Raw genomic sequence first — 16,058 nt, forward strand, 5'->3', positions numbered from 1 at the left:
AAACTCACAGAGAAAAGAAACTAAATGAAAATTAAGCAAGATAAACAAAAATAAAACTGGACCAGGACACATCACAGTCAGATATCTCAAAAACAGTGATAAAATGAATATCTTAAAAGAAGCCTGAGGAAAGGCACACATTAAATATAGAGGGGGGGGAGGAAAAAGAAATTCACTGAACTACATTAAATGTAACTAATATAAGTGTAAGTAAAAAGGTAGAGATTATCACACTGGGTTAAAACTAAAGCCTAAGTACATACTGTCTACAAGAAACTCACTTTCTTTTTAAAAAAATTTTTTTAATGTTTATTTATTTCTGAGACAGAGAGAGACAGAGCATGAACGGGGGATGGTCAGAGAGAGGGAGACACAGAATCGGAAACAGGCTCCAGGCTCTGAGCTGTCAGCCCAGAGCCCGACGCAGGGCTCGAACTCAGTCTGCGAGATCATGACCTGGGCCGAAGTCAGACGCTCAACCGACTGAGCCACCCAGGCGCCCCTATTTATTTTTTTTTTAACATTTGTTTATTTTTGAGAGAGAGAGAGACAGACAGAATGCAAGCAGGGGAGGGGCAGAGAGACGGAGACACAGGATCCAAAGCAAGCTCCAGGCTCCAAGCTGTCAGCACAGAACCTGACACGGGACTCGAACTCACGGACCGGACCGCGAGATCATGACCTGAGCTGAAGTCGGAGGCTTAACCGACTGAGCCACCCAGGCGCCCCGAAACTCACTTTCAATATATAGACACAAATGAGGTCTAAGTAAATAATGAGAATATTCAGATCATAACAAAACTGGAGAAGCTATATTAATGCCAGAAAGAGTAGGTTTCAGGACAAGAAACATTGCCAGGGATAACGATGAACATTGCGTGATGATAAAAGGGTCAAGAATATATAACCAACCTACACATTTATACCCATAACAACAGAGCTTCAAAATACATGAAGCAAAAACTGAAATTAATAAAACCACTGAAATTAATAAAAAATTAATAAAAATTAGTTAGAGATTACAACCCTCCTCTCTCAATAATTTATACTGACATTTTATAAAACTCAAATCCAACAGCAGCAGATTACACATTCTTTCCAAGTTCTCGTCAAACATTAATCAAAATAGGCAAGAAGTTAGATGTATCAGCAAATTGTTTGCAATAAAAAAGTTAGCAACATTTATAGAAGAAATGCAAAGTTGATTAACCCATTATGTATTAAAGGTTGCAGGATTCAAATTCAGTATTCAAAAACTTAACTGTATTTCTGTATAAACAGTGAAATAAAAAATACTTTTCTTAACTACAAAACCGCCAGGACTGCGCAACAAAAACTACAAAGCATTGCTGAAAGAAATTTTAAAACACTCAAACAAATGAGGAGCTTTACCATGTTGCAGGATTAGAAAACTCAAAATTTATTGAAGTATAATTGACAAAAAAAAGTCTTATTAGTTTCATTTGTACATCAGAGTGATTTAGCATTTTTATACATTATGAAATGGAGCGCCTGGCTGGCTCAGTCAGAAAAGCATGCAACTCTTGATCTCGGGGTTGTGAGTTTGAGTCCCACGTTGGGTGAAGAGATTATTTAAAAAGAAAATCTTTAAAAAAAAAGAAATGAAATGAATTCCACCATAAGTCGTCCATATTCCCTATGCTATATACCTCCATGTCTTATTTATTTTATAACTAGAACTTTGTACCTTTTAATCTCCTTTACCTGTTTCGCTTGCTACCCTCCCCCTCCCCTTCTGGTAACCACCAGTTTGTTTCCTTCATCTATTAGTCTGTTTCTGTTTTGTTTGTTTGTTTTTGCTTTGTTTTGTTTTAGATTACAAATGTAAGTGAAATCTCATGGTATCTGTCTTTCTCTGACGTTTCACTTAGCATAATACCCTCTTGGTCCATCTATGTTGTTGCAAATGGCAAGATTATATTCTTTTTATGGCTGAGTAATACTCCTGTGCGTGTGTGTGTGTGTGTGTGTGTGTGTGTGTGTGTGTGTGTATCACTTCTTTATTCATGAATGTGTCAATGAGCACTTAGATTTCTCCCATTTCTTAGCTATTGTAAATAATGCTATAATAAACATAGAAGTGCATGTATCTCTTTGAATTAGTGTTTTCCTTCAGATGGATACACAGAAGTGGAATTGCTGGATTGTGTGGTATTTCTATTTTACATTTTTTGAGGAACGTGTATGCTGTTTTCCACAGTGGCTGCACCAGTTTGCATTCCCACCAACAATATATGAGAGTTCCTGTTTCTCCATGTTCTTACCAACACTTGCTATTTCTTGTCTTTTTCTTTTTTTTTTTTTTTTTTAATTTTTTTTTTTTCAACGTGTATTTATTTTTGGGACAGAGAGAGACAGAGCATGAACGGGGGAGGCGCAGAGAGAGAGGGAGACACAGAATCGGAAACAGGCTCCAGGCTCTGAGCCATCAGCCCAGAGCCTGACGCGGGGCTCGAACTCCCGGACCGCGAGATCGTGACCTGGCTGAAGTCGGACGCTTAACCGACTGCGCCACCCAGGCGCCCCTTCTTGTCTTTTTCATACTAGCCATTCCAAGTGATGTGAGGTGATATCTCATTGTGGTGTTGATTTGCAGTCCCTTGATACTTAGTGATGCTGAACATCTTCTCATGTGCCTATTGTCCATGTGCATATCATCTTCGGGAAAATGTCTCTTCAGATCCCCTGCCCATTTTTAAATCAGGCTGGGTTTTTTTTTAATATATATTTCGTTGTGTATGTTTTTAAATATACTTTTGGATATATTTATTAACCGATCCCTTATTGGTTGTATGATTTGCAAATATCTTCTCTCATTCAGTAGTTTGCCTTTTTGTTGTGTCGATGGTTTCCTTCACTGTGAAAAAGTTTTTTAATTTGATGTAATCCTATTTGTTTATTTTAGTTTTTGTTGCCTTTGCCTGAGGACACTGGTCAAAAAAATATATATTGCTAAGACTGATGTCAAGAATTTACTCCTTATGTTTCTTCTGGGAGTTTTACGGCTTTGGATCTTATGTTCAAGTTTTAATCCATTTTGAATTTATTCTTAATTTTTTAATGTTTTTATTTTATTTTTTAGAGAGAGAGACACACAGTGAGAGCAGGGGAGGGACAGAGAGAGAGATGGAGACAGAATCTGAAGCAGGCTCCGGGCTCTGAGCTGTCGCGCAGAGCCCGACATGGGGCTTGAATTCACAGACTGCAAGATCATGACCTGAGCCGAAGTCAGACACCCAACCGACTGAGCCACCCAGGCACTCCTTGAATTTATTTTGATATATGGCACAAGATAGTGGTCCAGTTTCATTCTTTTTCATGTAGGTGTTCAGTTTTTCCAGCACCATTTATTGAAGAGACTGTCTTTTTCCCCCTTTTATATTCTTGGCCTACTTTGTCATAGATTAATTTACCATATATGTGTGGATTTATTTCCAGGACCTATTGCATTGACCTGTGTTTCTGTTTTTGTGCCAGTACCATACTGATTTCATTACTATAGCTTTAGAGTATAGTTTAAAGTCAAGATGCATAATACCTCTAGCTTTGTTCTTTCTTAAGACTGCGTTAGTTATTTGAAGTCTTTTGTGGTTTTGTATAAATTACAATTTTTTTTTCTAGTTCTGTGAAAAATGCCGTTGACATTTTGATGGGGCTTGTATTGAATCTGTAGATTGCCTTGAGTGGTATAGACATTTTAGCAGTATTAATCCTCCCGATCCATAAGCACAGGATATTTTTCCATTTTTTCATGTTGTCTTCAATTTCATTCATCATTGTCTTTCAGTTTTCAGATCATAGGTCTTTCATTTCCTTGGCTAAATTTATTCCTAGGTTACATTTTATTTTTTGATGCAATTATAAATAGAATTGTTTTCTTAATTTTTTTTTCCGATAGCTCATTATTAGGGTATAAAAATGCAACCAATTTCTGTCTACTAATTTTGTAGCCTGTGGCTTTACTGAATTCATTTATTAGTTCAAATAGTGTTTTCATGGAGACTTTAGGGTTTTCTATATATAGTATCACGTCATCTGCATATAGTGACAGTTTTACTCCTTTCTTTCCAATTTCGATGCCTGTCATTTGTTGTTCTTCCTAATTTCTGTGACTGAAATCTCAGTATTTTTAATGTGTCCATTCTCTCCCAGTGACCCACTGATCAATGCAGTCCCAAGCAAAATCACAGCAAGCTTTTTTTTAGCACTAAAATTGACAAGCCTATTCTAAAATTTATATGAAAATATTTAAAAAAAACGCCACTAGAATAGCCAAAACAACATTGAGAAAGACAGAGTTGGAAGACTTCTAATACTTTATTTCAGAACACTGTAAAACTACAGTAGTCAACATAGAATAGAATAGATACAAGTATATTATTCAATGGAACAGAACAGAAATTCCAGAAATAGACCCACACATATAGAGTAGTGCCCCCCATCCCCAATTTCACTTTTCATTGTTGAATTACCCACAATAAACTATTGTCTGAAACTAGGTGATCCTCCTCTTGACATACTGTTAGAAGGTCAGTAGTAGCCTAATGGTATATCACAGTGTCTACGTCATTTACCTCACTTTACCTCATCACACAGGCATTGTCTTACATCATCACCAGAAGAAGACAGGTGAGTGCAGTATGATAAGATATCTTGAGAGAGGAAGACCACATTCCCATAACTTTTTTTACAGTATGTTTTTATAAGCGTTCTTTTAAATTATTCATTAGTGTTGTTAATCTTTTACTGTGTCTAATTTATAAACTCTACCTTAGATATGTATGCACGGGGAAAGAGTATATATAGGGTTCAGTACGTCTGTGGTTTCAGGCATCCACTAGGGGTCTTGGAACAAACCCACCATAGATAATGGGGAATGACTGCATGTTTAACCAAATTTCACCAAAGTTGCTAAAGCAACTCCATGGAGAAAAAGACTCCTTTTTACCAAATAGTGACCGAATAACCGAATATTCATATGACAAGAAAAGTACTTGATCCTTGTCTTACACCATAAACCAAAATGACTTGAAGTGGATAATAGACCCACACAGAAGAGCTGAAACTATGAAACTTCTAAAGGAAAACAGATAAGCAAATACAATAACCTTCAGGTAGGTAGTGTTCTTTAGGACGCAAAGCATGAGACATAAGGAGAAATAGATAAATTTTGCTTCACCAAAATTAAGATGTTTGCTCCTGAAAGATGCTGTTAAGGAAAAGAAAAACCAGAGAATGAAAGAAAATATGCATAAAGTAAATATCAGATAAATGACTTGTACTCAGAAGTGTGTATGTATGCATGTATATATATATATATGTGTGTATATATATATATATATATGTATACAACTCAATAACAAGAAGATAAACAATCTTACTTTAAATGGGCCAAATATTTGAACATTTGCTTCACAAAGAAGATATATGATTAGCCAATTGGTACATGTAAAGATGCTGTTTCAGGTTCCGAGGGCACTTGTAAGTACTGTGAACTGGGTGACTAAATAGAACAGAAATTGATTCTCTCATAGGTCTCCACACTACAGGTCTGAAATCAAGGCATCAGTAGGGCTCTGCTCCTTCTGAAGGCACTGGGGAAGTAGCTGCTCCATAGCATTCTTTTAGCTTCAGGTGGTTGTTGGCAACACTTGGCATTCCTAGACTTGTAGATACATCACTCCATTCTCTGCCTCCATCTTCACATGACATTCTTCTCTGTGTGTGCCAGAGAAGTGTGGCACAGAGTGTATATCTACATGAACTTTTTGGACTGGCCATTGGATTTACAGCCCACTAAAATCCAGTTTGACTTTATCTTAACTTGATTACATCTGCAAAGACCTCACTACCAAATAAGTTCACATTTATAAATACTGGGTGTTAGGTTAGGTCTTTAACGTATCTTTTTTGGGGGGAAAATCCAACACGTAACAGATGCCCACCATCATCAGGGAATTACAAATTAAAACCACAGTTAGAATGCCTACTAGAATGGCTAATAGTTTTTGAGAATACTAAGCGTTGACATTGTAGAACAAATAGAATTCTCATGCTTTGCTAGCGGGTGGTAGAATGGTGCAGCCATTTTGGAAAATAGCCGATTTCTTATAAAGGTAAGTATGTTATCACCATAGGCCCAGAAATTTCACTCCTAGATATCTACCTAAAAGAAATTAAAACATACATCCAGACCCAGACCTGCACGTGAATATTCATAGCAGCTTTATGCACAATAACCAAACCTGGAAACAATTCAAATATTCATTAACAAGTGAATGGATAAACAAATTGTTGTAGGTCTATACAAGGGAACAACGGCAATAAAAGGGAATAAGTTTTGGGTGTATGTAAGGACTTGGATGCACCTCCAAATTAGTATGGTAAGCGCAAGAAGTCGGAGACTAAACATTACATAATGACTCAATTTATGTGACTGTCTAGAATAATCTATAATGACAAAAATCAGATGATGCTTTTCTTGAGTGGGGAGTGAAGAGGGGAAATTTTCTGAAAAACATCCGAAAACAACTTTTGGGAGTTGATGAAAATGTTCTATGTCTTGATTGTGGTGGTGGCTACATAAGTGTATACATTTGCTAAAACATAATGAGTATACTTAAAATAGGTTCATTTTATTTCATGTAAATTATGCGTCAATAAACTGATTTTTTAAATATAGCCATCTGTTACTGGAATGGAGCTCCTCTGGGATAACTGCTCTTCTCTAACTCACATTTAAGCCAGGCACTTATGAGAAGTAAATAGAATAACACCCACTAACATCCTGTGCCCGCCCTATCATAAATAGTCAATCAGAACACGTTCCTGTTTCTGGAAATTTTAGGACCTATGACATAGTGTTAATGTTTATATTTATATTTATTCAGTGGTTGCTAGTTATTCTATTTCACAGATGTGGACAATTATACCATTTTCTGAATTTTGCTGGTCTTGTAGCTTTCATAAATTACAAACTCTTAATATAAACTTGATTGTAGTATAGTGGAAAGAACTGGTAGGCTTTAGTGCTAATCAGCTTGTGGTTTAAATTCTGGCCGGGCCATTTACCAGCTGGACAGCCTTCATTCCTTTATTTAAAAATGTGTATTAAGCAATTGTGATGTACCACAGGGGATGTGCATTAAGGAGATGTGCTCCTAGCCTCGTGGAGCTTAAAGTCCCCTCCTTCAACTTGTTTTCCTTCTCCAGGTTGCTGGATTTTACTATCTGTAAATTGGGTTGTACTGCCATTTTTACAAGGTGGTCATGAGGATGAAGTGAGCAGACTGAATAATCTACTCAAGTTTCCTCTTGCCCTGCCTGTGTGTCTTTCCAACTTCTTACTGTGTTCTCCTTCTTTCCTGCCTATCCTATCATGTCCTATCCTCTCCCATCATGAATTTTTTTCATTATTGAAGTACAATTGACATGCAATGCTGTATTCGTTTTACACGTACAATATATTGATTCAGCAATTCTATACGTTATTCAGTGCCCCCCACGATAAGTGTAGTCACCATCTGTCACCGTACACATGATTACAATATTATTGACTATATTCCCTATGCTGGGTTTTTCATCTCTGTGACTTATTTATTTTATAACTGGAAGTTTGTACCTCTTAATCCGCTTCACCTATTTTACCCACCCCCCCTCCACCTCCCCTCTGGCAACCACCAGTTTGCTCTCTGTATTTAAGAATCTGTTTGTTTTTTGGGGCGCCTGGGTGGCGCAGTCGGTTAAGCGGCCGACTTCAGCCAGGTCACGATCTCGCGGTCCGGGAGTTCGAGCCCCGCGTCAGGCTCTGGGCTGATGGCTCAGAGCCTGGAGCCTGTTTCCCATTCTGTGTCTCCCTCTCTCTCTCTGCCCCTCCCTCGTTCATGCTCTGTCTCTCTCTGTCCCAAAAATAAATAAACGTTGAAAAAAAAAAAATTTTTAAAAAAAAAAGAATCTGTTTGTTTTTGCTTTTTGATCTTTTGTTTTCTTAGGTTCCCCATATAAATGACATCGTATGGTGTTTGTCTTTCTCTGTCTGACTTATCTGCTTAGTGTAATACCCTCTAGGTCCATTCCTGTCACAAATGGCAAAAATCTCAGATTGGCTAATATCAAAAACACAAGAAATAACAAGCATCAGGGAAGATTTGGAGAAAAGATTTGGCAAAGATTTGCAGAAAAGGTTTGGAGAAACAGTGCTCATGCACTGTTGGGGGTAATGCAAATTGGTACAACCACTGTGGAAAACAGTATGGAGGTTCCTCAAAAAATTGAAAATAGGAATGCCATACGATCCAGTAATTCCCTCATGAATCTTATTCATGTCTCCTTCTATACTATATAACACATCAAATTCCAATGCTTGTTTCTTTTTTTTAAAGAAACGCTATTTATTTATTTATTTATTTATCTATCTATCTATCTATCTATTTATGAAAGTGCGTGAGTGGGGGAGAGAGGCGGGGGGAGAGAGAGAGAGAGAGAATCTCTTTTAGTTTTAAATTTTTTTTTTTTTTACATTTATTTATTTTTGAGAAATAGAGTGAGACAAAGCGTGAGCGGGGGAGGGGCAGAGAGAAGGAGATACAGAATCTGAAGCAGGCTCCAGCCTCTGAGCAAGTGGTCAGCTCAGAGCCTGATGCGGGGCTCAAACCCACCAACTGTGAGATCATGACCTGAGCCAAAGTCGGATGCTCAACCAACTGAGCCACCCAGGCACCCCAAGAGAGAGAGAATATCTTAAGCGGGTTCCACACTGAGCGTCTAGCCCAAAGCGAGGTTCTATCCCATGACTTTGGGATCATGACCTGAGCTGAAATCAAGAGTCAGACATTCAATCAACTGTGCCACCCAAGCACCCCCCAATACTTGTTTCTTTTCTCAGCTAAAATTATTTACATTTCTGAATGGATTCATTCAGCTGTTTTCCTATTTAAATTATTTTATTGTTAAACTTATATTGGATGATATTTAAAAAAAAAAAAAGTTCCTGGAGTGATTTTTGGGTAACCGAAGTTAAGTAGAGTATTATATTCCTTAACAATACCTGTTTATATTTGTATGGCATTTTACCTTTACAAAGCTTTTTTGTATCTATCATTTCATTTAATAATCTCAATGATCCTGTGAGGTCAGTGGAGGGATTATCATGTCTACTGTCTGGATTAGTGTACCAATGCCTATCTATATTAAAAGAGTATTTAGAGCAGAGACGTAATTTGAACCTGCTTATGCTTTTTATTTGTGTATGTATTTAACCACATTTATTGGCTAGTGATTGTATCCTGGCTATAGTGTGATGCTACCCTTAAGAAGTTGAATGTCTGTGAGGGTGTGCAGCCTGCAAATGGAGAGCAGTGACAGAGTATGGATGCACATACCAGATGTAGGTTTTCAGTAAGGAGCCAAGGATCAGCCTTGTAGGGACATGTGGAAAGGGGATTACGATGTGCCACTTAAACAGAGTATTGAGGCTCATCATGATTTCCCCATGTAAATGAGGAAGGAAAAGGCCTTCCTAAAATATGCCCAAACAAGAACCCTTAGGAGTCGATATTTAATCTCTACTCTCATTCACGCAAAATAATTCTTCACTATGACAAAAGAAAGAAAGAAAGAAAGAAAGAAAGAAAGAAAGAAAGAAAGAAAGAAGAAATTAAAAGAATCACAGAGAAGAGTCACAATCCAGGCCCTCACCAACTATGCCCCCTTTTCTGGATAAAAGGAGGAAACAAGACTGGTTTCCTGCAACTATTTCTTGGGCCACTTTCCCTCAGCCCCTGGCCCTGCTCAGGCTGGACAAAGCCTGTACAGGGAGGTAGGGAGAATGGTGTTTGTGTTCATCAGTGTACATTTCTTGAAACTGGCCACCAGTGAACAATCAAATCACCTTGGAATATTCTTAAGCTTCCTACATGTTTGATTAGTTTTTCCCAGTAGGAAATGAAATAAAAGAAGCAGTTATTAAGAGAGCTTGCTCTCTGCATGGCCTAAGACTGGCTCCTGGAGTAACAGTGCTCTTCAGAGCAGACAGGAAAGTCAGAGTCATTGCAGGTGTTTAATGGAAAGGCTGGAACTGGATGTGTGTGGTCTTCATAGTGGATGGGAGCAGAGGAGGGCGGGAGAATCTGAGGTCTCTTTTTGGCTGATCCACAGACTGACTGATGCTCTTGGCTCAATTTTCCTCTTTGTAAAAGAAGATTATCCATGTGTAAGATTCTTCCATGTCTTCATTCTCTTAGTAGCCCACAGAGCATGGCCCTCTGCTAGGTGTCCAGCATGTAAGAGTAAGTTATAAGTAAGATTCAGCTCTCTAGAGGAGTTCCTGCTGAAAATGGGGTGAGCCAACATAAAGGCTGAGGGTGGGTGAAGGGCACTGTGGGCCTAGATAATGGGCCAAATCATCATGGAAGAGGCAGGGAACTGCATGGGAATGTGAAAAGGAGAAGCCTGGCTGATGGTGTGGCCAAAGAGCAATTTTGGGGGAGAAGAGAAATATCTAAGGAAGACCTTTCATGTTTGGGCATGATATGTGATATAAGACCTCTCTTCCAAGACCCCTATTAAATATTAAGTAAAATTTATACTGCTCATTAATATTTGGTGAAGTGGATCATCTTTGGAAAGAAAGAAAAGAAGTACTGAGACCTGCTTCATGGTTTATGTGGGACACAAGAGACAAGACACAGGAAGAAAGTAAGCTGATATTTAAATATATAAATAAATAAATACATATGTATTTACATATGTGCGTATATATACACACATATCTCTGTAACTAATCATATAGATCACATATACATGTGTATGCACACTATCTATGTATATGTGAATATATGGTATATATGTACCTCTTCCTAAAAAAACTTCTCAGAGAACAAAAAGCAATGTTATCTGGATAACATGTTCTTAGTGAATGAACGTGAGCTAACACTTAAACACTTACTATGTACCACGTCCTTTTCTAGGTACCTTAAATGTAATATGTCTTCTTCAATCCTTACAATAACTTCATCAGGTAGGTACTACAATTATCATCCTTTTGCAGAGGAAGGAGGAATCTGAGAAACAGAGAAGTTCAGTTATTTGCCCAAGGACACATAGCAAGTAAGAAATAAAGCTGAGCTTTGGATCCAGGCAGCCTGGATCTAGGACCTCAACTCTTAACTTCAGTGCCCTTAAATTACATAAGATGTGATTCACTTGTAATAGTTTTTGAATCCTTTGGGGAGCCTTGAGTACTGATGGAAGAATCAAGGCAGCTTTGATTCTCAAGTAGTCAAGTGTGGGGAACAGAAACTCCCTCTCTTCTTGGTGGCTTTAAGTGCATTGCTCCCTGAATTCGATTGTAGATCCTTAGACAAGATTTGCTAATTTGATTCTTTTATTCAATAACTATTTACTGAGTAGCCACTATGTGCCACAAATCCTTTGATGTTGTAGAAAAAGAATAGTAAAAAAAATTATAATAAGCAAAATCCCGGGGTGCCTGGGTGGCTCAGTCAGTTGAGCATCCGACTTTGTCTCAGGTCATGATCTCACAGTGCGTGGGTTTGAGCCCTGCATCAGGCTCTGTGCTGACAGCTCAGAGCCTGGAGCCTGCTTTGGATTCTGTGTCTCCCTCTCTCTCTGCCCTCCCCCCCTGCTCAAAAATAAATAAACACTAAAAAATTTTTTCTAAATAAGCAAAATCCCAGTTGTTATAGAGTTTACATAAAGACAACAGAAGAGCATTTTGATGGTTTGTAGAATCGTGATAACTGCCATAGAGATAAGGGGTGCATGAGAGTGCAGAGGAGGGAGGGGAGCTGCTATAAAATATAGGTGGTCCAGGGAAGACTTGTTGACATGGTGACTTTTGAGCAGAGACCTGAGGGAAATGAAGGATCAAGCCTGCAGTATCTGGAAGAAGAACACTGCAGGCAGAGGAAATGGCAAGTGGAAAAGCCTTGAGGTTCAGTTAAATTTAACACGTGTGAGGAGGAGGTGGAGACCATTACGTCCGGAGTAGGCTGAGCTAGAATCAGAGGGGTAAAATGGCAGGTGAGAAGTTGAACGAAGACTTTGGTTTTTCACTCTGGGATAAGTAACCACAGGAGTGCAGAGGCATGAAGCCATGGTTTTGTTTTTGTTTTTGTTTTTTGTTTTGTTTTGTTGTCTGCCTTGTCTCTTAAAAAGCTAATGATAAAGGGCAAGAGTGGACACAAATTATTGTTGCAAAAATTCAGGCAAGAGATGATGGGAGTAGTGTGGGAGGTGGTCAAAAGTGGTTGGGTTACATTTTGAAGGTAGAGTTAATCACATTTGGAAGTTTTCACCCCATAGGTGATATGTATAGATGATAAAACTGGCTAAGATCACTTCTGGAGGAAGTCTTGGTAGAGAAGGAAAAGTATTCATGGATGGAAGCCTGGGCATCTCTGACCTTGAGAGATTGAAGAGACAGGAGGGATCAACAAATGAGAACAAGAAGGAGTAGCCAGGGAAGAAAGGAACACTAAGGAGAGGAGCATGCTGGAAATCATGTAAAGAGTGTGCTTCATGGAGGAGGGTGACCAACTGTGCTGCATGATGCTAACAGTCGATAAAGACCAAGAACAGAGTGGTGGGTTAACAAAATGGAGGTCACTGGTGACCTTGACGAAAGCTGTTCCTGACTGGAGTAGGTTTAAGAGAAAAATGAGTTACCCCTGGACATGTTTTCACATGAGACTTTGATCTGAGTGAAAACGGAATCTGCTTTCACACTCCTCAGAGGCCTGAGTCTTGTCCTGACAAAACCAAGGCTCAGAGGCCCAGGGCTTTAGACATAGCAAATAAGAAAGTGAAACCTTTGAACTTGGAAATAGTATTAAAGTTGTCATCGAGGGCTTGAAATGTTGCAGTCACACATCTTGCTCCAGGAAACAAAATGGACCAGTTGTTGGATTTATTCTGGTCCTCTGCCTAAGACAACAGCTAAAGAATCTCCTTTATATATTTATCCAGGGTCTTTGTCCTCACATCCTCCCTTGACAATAAAATGTAGTGTCCTCCAGAGTCTGGACTCCCTGGGAAAAAAAAAATAATTGTATCTCTCTGTCTCTTTCTCTCTCTCTCTCTCTCTCTCTCTCTCTCTGATGAAAATTTCTTCATCGTAATTCATAGTTGGTGGAGCATGCTCTAAACGCCGGGTGTGGGTAGTGTGAGTGTTGAGTCTGGACATAGGGAAATGAATTCAATACTCTCTCACTAGTTTGTTGTGCAGAAATAATTATACCATTATATCCTTGTGTGCCTCAGCATCTCCATTTAGTTTGGCAGGATAACTTCCAAATTCCCTTGAGTCTTACGATCTCTGATCCATTCTAAAATTCATTTATGTTTTCCAAGTTGCTAATTTATCTCAGCCTTCCCTTATTTATATCAATCACACTTCCCCTTTGCAAGAGGAATAGGGACATTTTCCATCCAGTCATCTTTATGAATCTTGTATCCGTTTGGATACCTATAAATTGTGGAGAACAGCATTCAATCTTGATTTCTCAGAAACTCAAGACTGGGCAGCTGAGACCTGGGGTGCTGGCCCCTCTGGTTGTTTGCTTTGACTCTTAGTGCTGGTGTCAGTGAATTCCCAGCTACCTTTGGCTGGCTTTGTGTACTTGGTCAATGTAATTAACCTCTCTGTGCTTTGGCTTTTCAACTAAAAGAGGAATATCACTATCACATGTGTTGAGAAAACCTATGTGATAGTCCTTGGGATTTACCTGAGAGTAGCAACCATTAGTTAACTCTTTACTTACCTGATAGATAACTGCCAATTGTAGCTATATGGCCATATCTACTCTAGTCAGAGTTTGCTATGCAAAAATAGCAAGAGAGGTTCTCTCAACTCAGGACTTGATGGAAACAACAAAGAAGTTAAATGAAAATCAAACACATGATCAAGAATGAAAGTCCTCCTTAAATGTTATTTATATATGTCTTTGGAAATAAACCACTATACCCAGTTGTCCATGATAGCAATGTTGCTGTCATTTTAAGGCCTATCATCAATGAAAATAACTCCAAATTAACAGTAAATACTAGAATGGATTCCCTGAATGCACAGGAACTGACTTTACTAAGGCAAAAATAGTTCTTGCTGTCATTGTCACCATGTTCAGTGAATATTATGAGAATCAATTCACGATTGAATCAGCTGAGGTGGTTTTTCCTAATGGAAAATCACATACCTTTCCAGAACTGACTTAATGAAAGGAGATGGTGATATCTGATCCAATTAACAAATAAGTTGGAACCAGAGCAATTCCAGAAAATTTTGCGAAACTTCTGACTAGGATGGATTTAAAGTCAGAAGTCATAGGTTATGGGAATTGGATTGAGATTGAAATCTCTCCAACCAGAGCTGACATTATCCATGCATGTGATATTGTAAAAGATGGAGCTATTATGGATATAGCAACATTCAGGTGGCTCTCCCAGAAACATACACTGTAACTAATCAGTTTCCTCTTAACAAGCTCAGAGGACTTCTAAGACATGACAGGGTAGCTGCTGGATTCACTGAAGACTCGGCTTTCGTCTGTGCCCCCAAGGAGGTATTGCTGATAAACTTGGTTTCAACATCTCTGCAACAAAGGCAGTTCATATAAGTGATTCTACAGCCATTTAATTTCAGATGGTACACATTGCCCTTCTTCCTGGCCTCCTAAAGACCATAGCCACAAATTATATGATGCCCCTTCCTCTAAAACAAATCTCTGACACTGTAGTAAAAAATGCTAGCAGAGACGTAGGTGAAAGGAACTACAGGCATCTCTGTGCTATTTATTGCAGTAAGAATCCTTGGTTTGAAATAATCCGTGGGTTTCTGGACAGAATTATACAGCTGCTTCATGTGCCTCCTGGTGAAAAGAAGGGGGATGGTGTGATCACAGCATCAGAAGGCCCTTCCTTCTGGGGCATGCATCGAGATGCTTGCCAGCGATCAAAGCATCAGGAAGCTTAGGGTCAGTCCTTCATCCTGATGTCATCACCAAATTTGAGCTAACCTTGCCCTGCTCCTCCCTGGAAATCAGTATCAGGCCCTTTTTGTGAAGAGGGGTCTCTGTTGGGTGATTCTCTCCATGAGGCTTCCCTTCTCCTCCCCTGCTGTCCTTTATTTGTCCCCACAGGGGACATCCATTTGTGCTTTAATGTTTAATTAAGTGGAACGCAGTGAAAAGAAAAAGAATGAAAGCCCTCCTAAAAGTGTCTACAAGTCTGCATACTGTACAGTGGGTTTTGAAATCAGCTTCCAGTTTGCCCTCACTTTGGCCCTATGATCAGGGGAGCCATTTCCCTTTTGGTGGGTCTACAACTCTCCTCCAGGTTCTGCTGGCTGCCTTTCCCTTTGTCTCATGCTGTTTCTTTCCAGTGTGTGCACTGACACTGGTTTCTTCCTTTGGGCTCTTAGTACAAGGGTCAGTGAAGCCCCAGCCTTTGTAGAGGCAAACATTTAAAACCTACTTTAAAAACTTTTTTTAATGTTTATTATTTTTTTTGAGAGAGAGAGACAGACAGAGTGTGAGCAGGAGAGGGGCAGTGGGAGAGGTAGACCCAAAATCTGATGCAGGCTTCAGGCTCCAAGCTGTCAGCACGGAGCCTGATATAGGGCTTGAACGCATCAACCATGAGATCATGACCTGAGCTGAAGTTGGACGCTTGACCAACTGAGCCACCCAGGGGACCCTAAAACCTCTGTTAAGGACTGAGATTACCACTGCATGGCTACAGAGGCTATAGCAACGTGTCTGCAAACTTCCTGGCTGCATTCAAAGTGCTTCTTATGACATCCTCCATTCTCTAGTCTCTGTCACACGCCTCTAAAGGGAAGAGGCATTTTAAACTCCTTTGAGGAAAAGAATTCAATCATTCGCTTCTATTTGGGGTTTCGGACACTGAATGCAAATAAGGATTATGTGATACAACCTGGATAATATCATTATCCATTGTTATCCATTGTTATCCATTGTTTCCTTTGCTCCTTTGACTACCAGGGGGCGAGACTAGTGGAG

The 16,058-nt window shown here is 39.2% G+C and overlaps 1 pseudogene; it reads left to right on the top strand.

The window, feature by feature from the left end:
* Positions 1 to 13,966: 13,966 nt before the first annotated feature.
* On the top strand, positions 13,967 to 15,099 carry LOC124514350 (phenylalanine--tRNA ligase beta subunit-like; annotated as a pseudogene).
* Positions 15,100 to 16,058: the final 959 nt, after the last annotated feature.

The sequence above is a fragment of the Lynx rufus genome, unplaced genomic scaffold, assembly GCF_022079265.1.
Source record: "Lynx rufus isolate CCGP_SWC_20201006 ecotype Redwood Valley unplaced genomic scaffold, mLynRuf1.p SCAF_2, whole genome shotgun sequence".
NCBI lineage: Eukaryota > Metazoa > Chordata > Mammalia > Carnivora > Felidae > Lynx > Lynx rufus.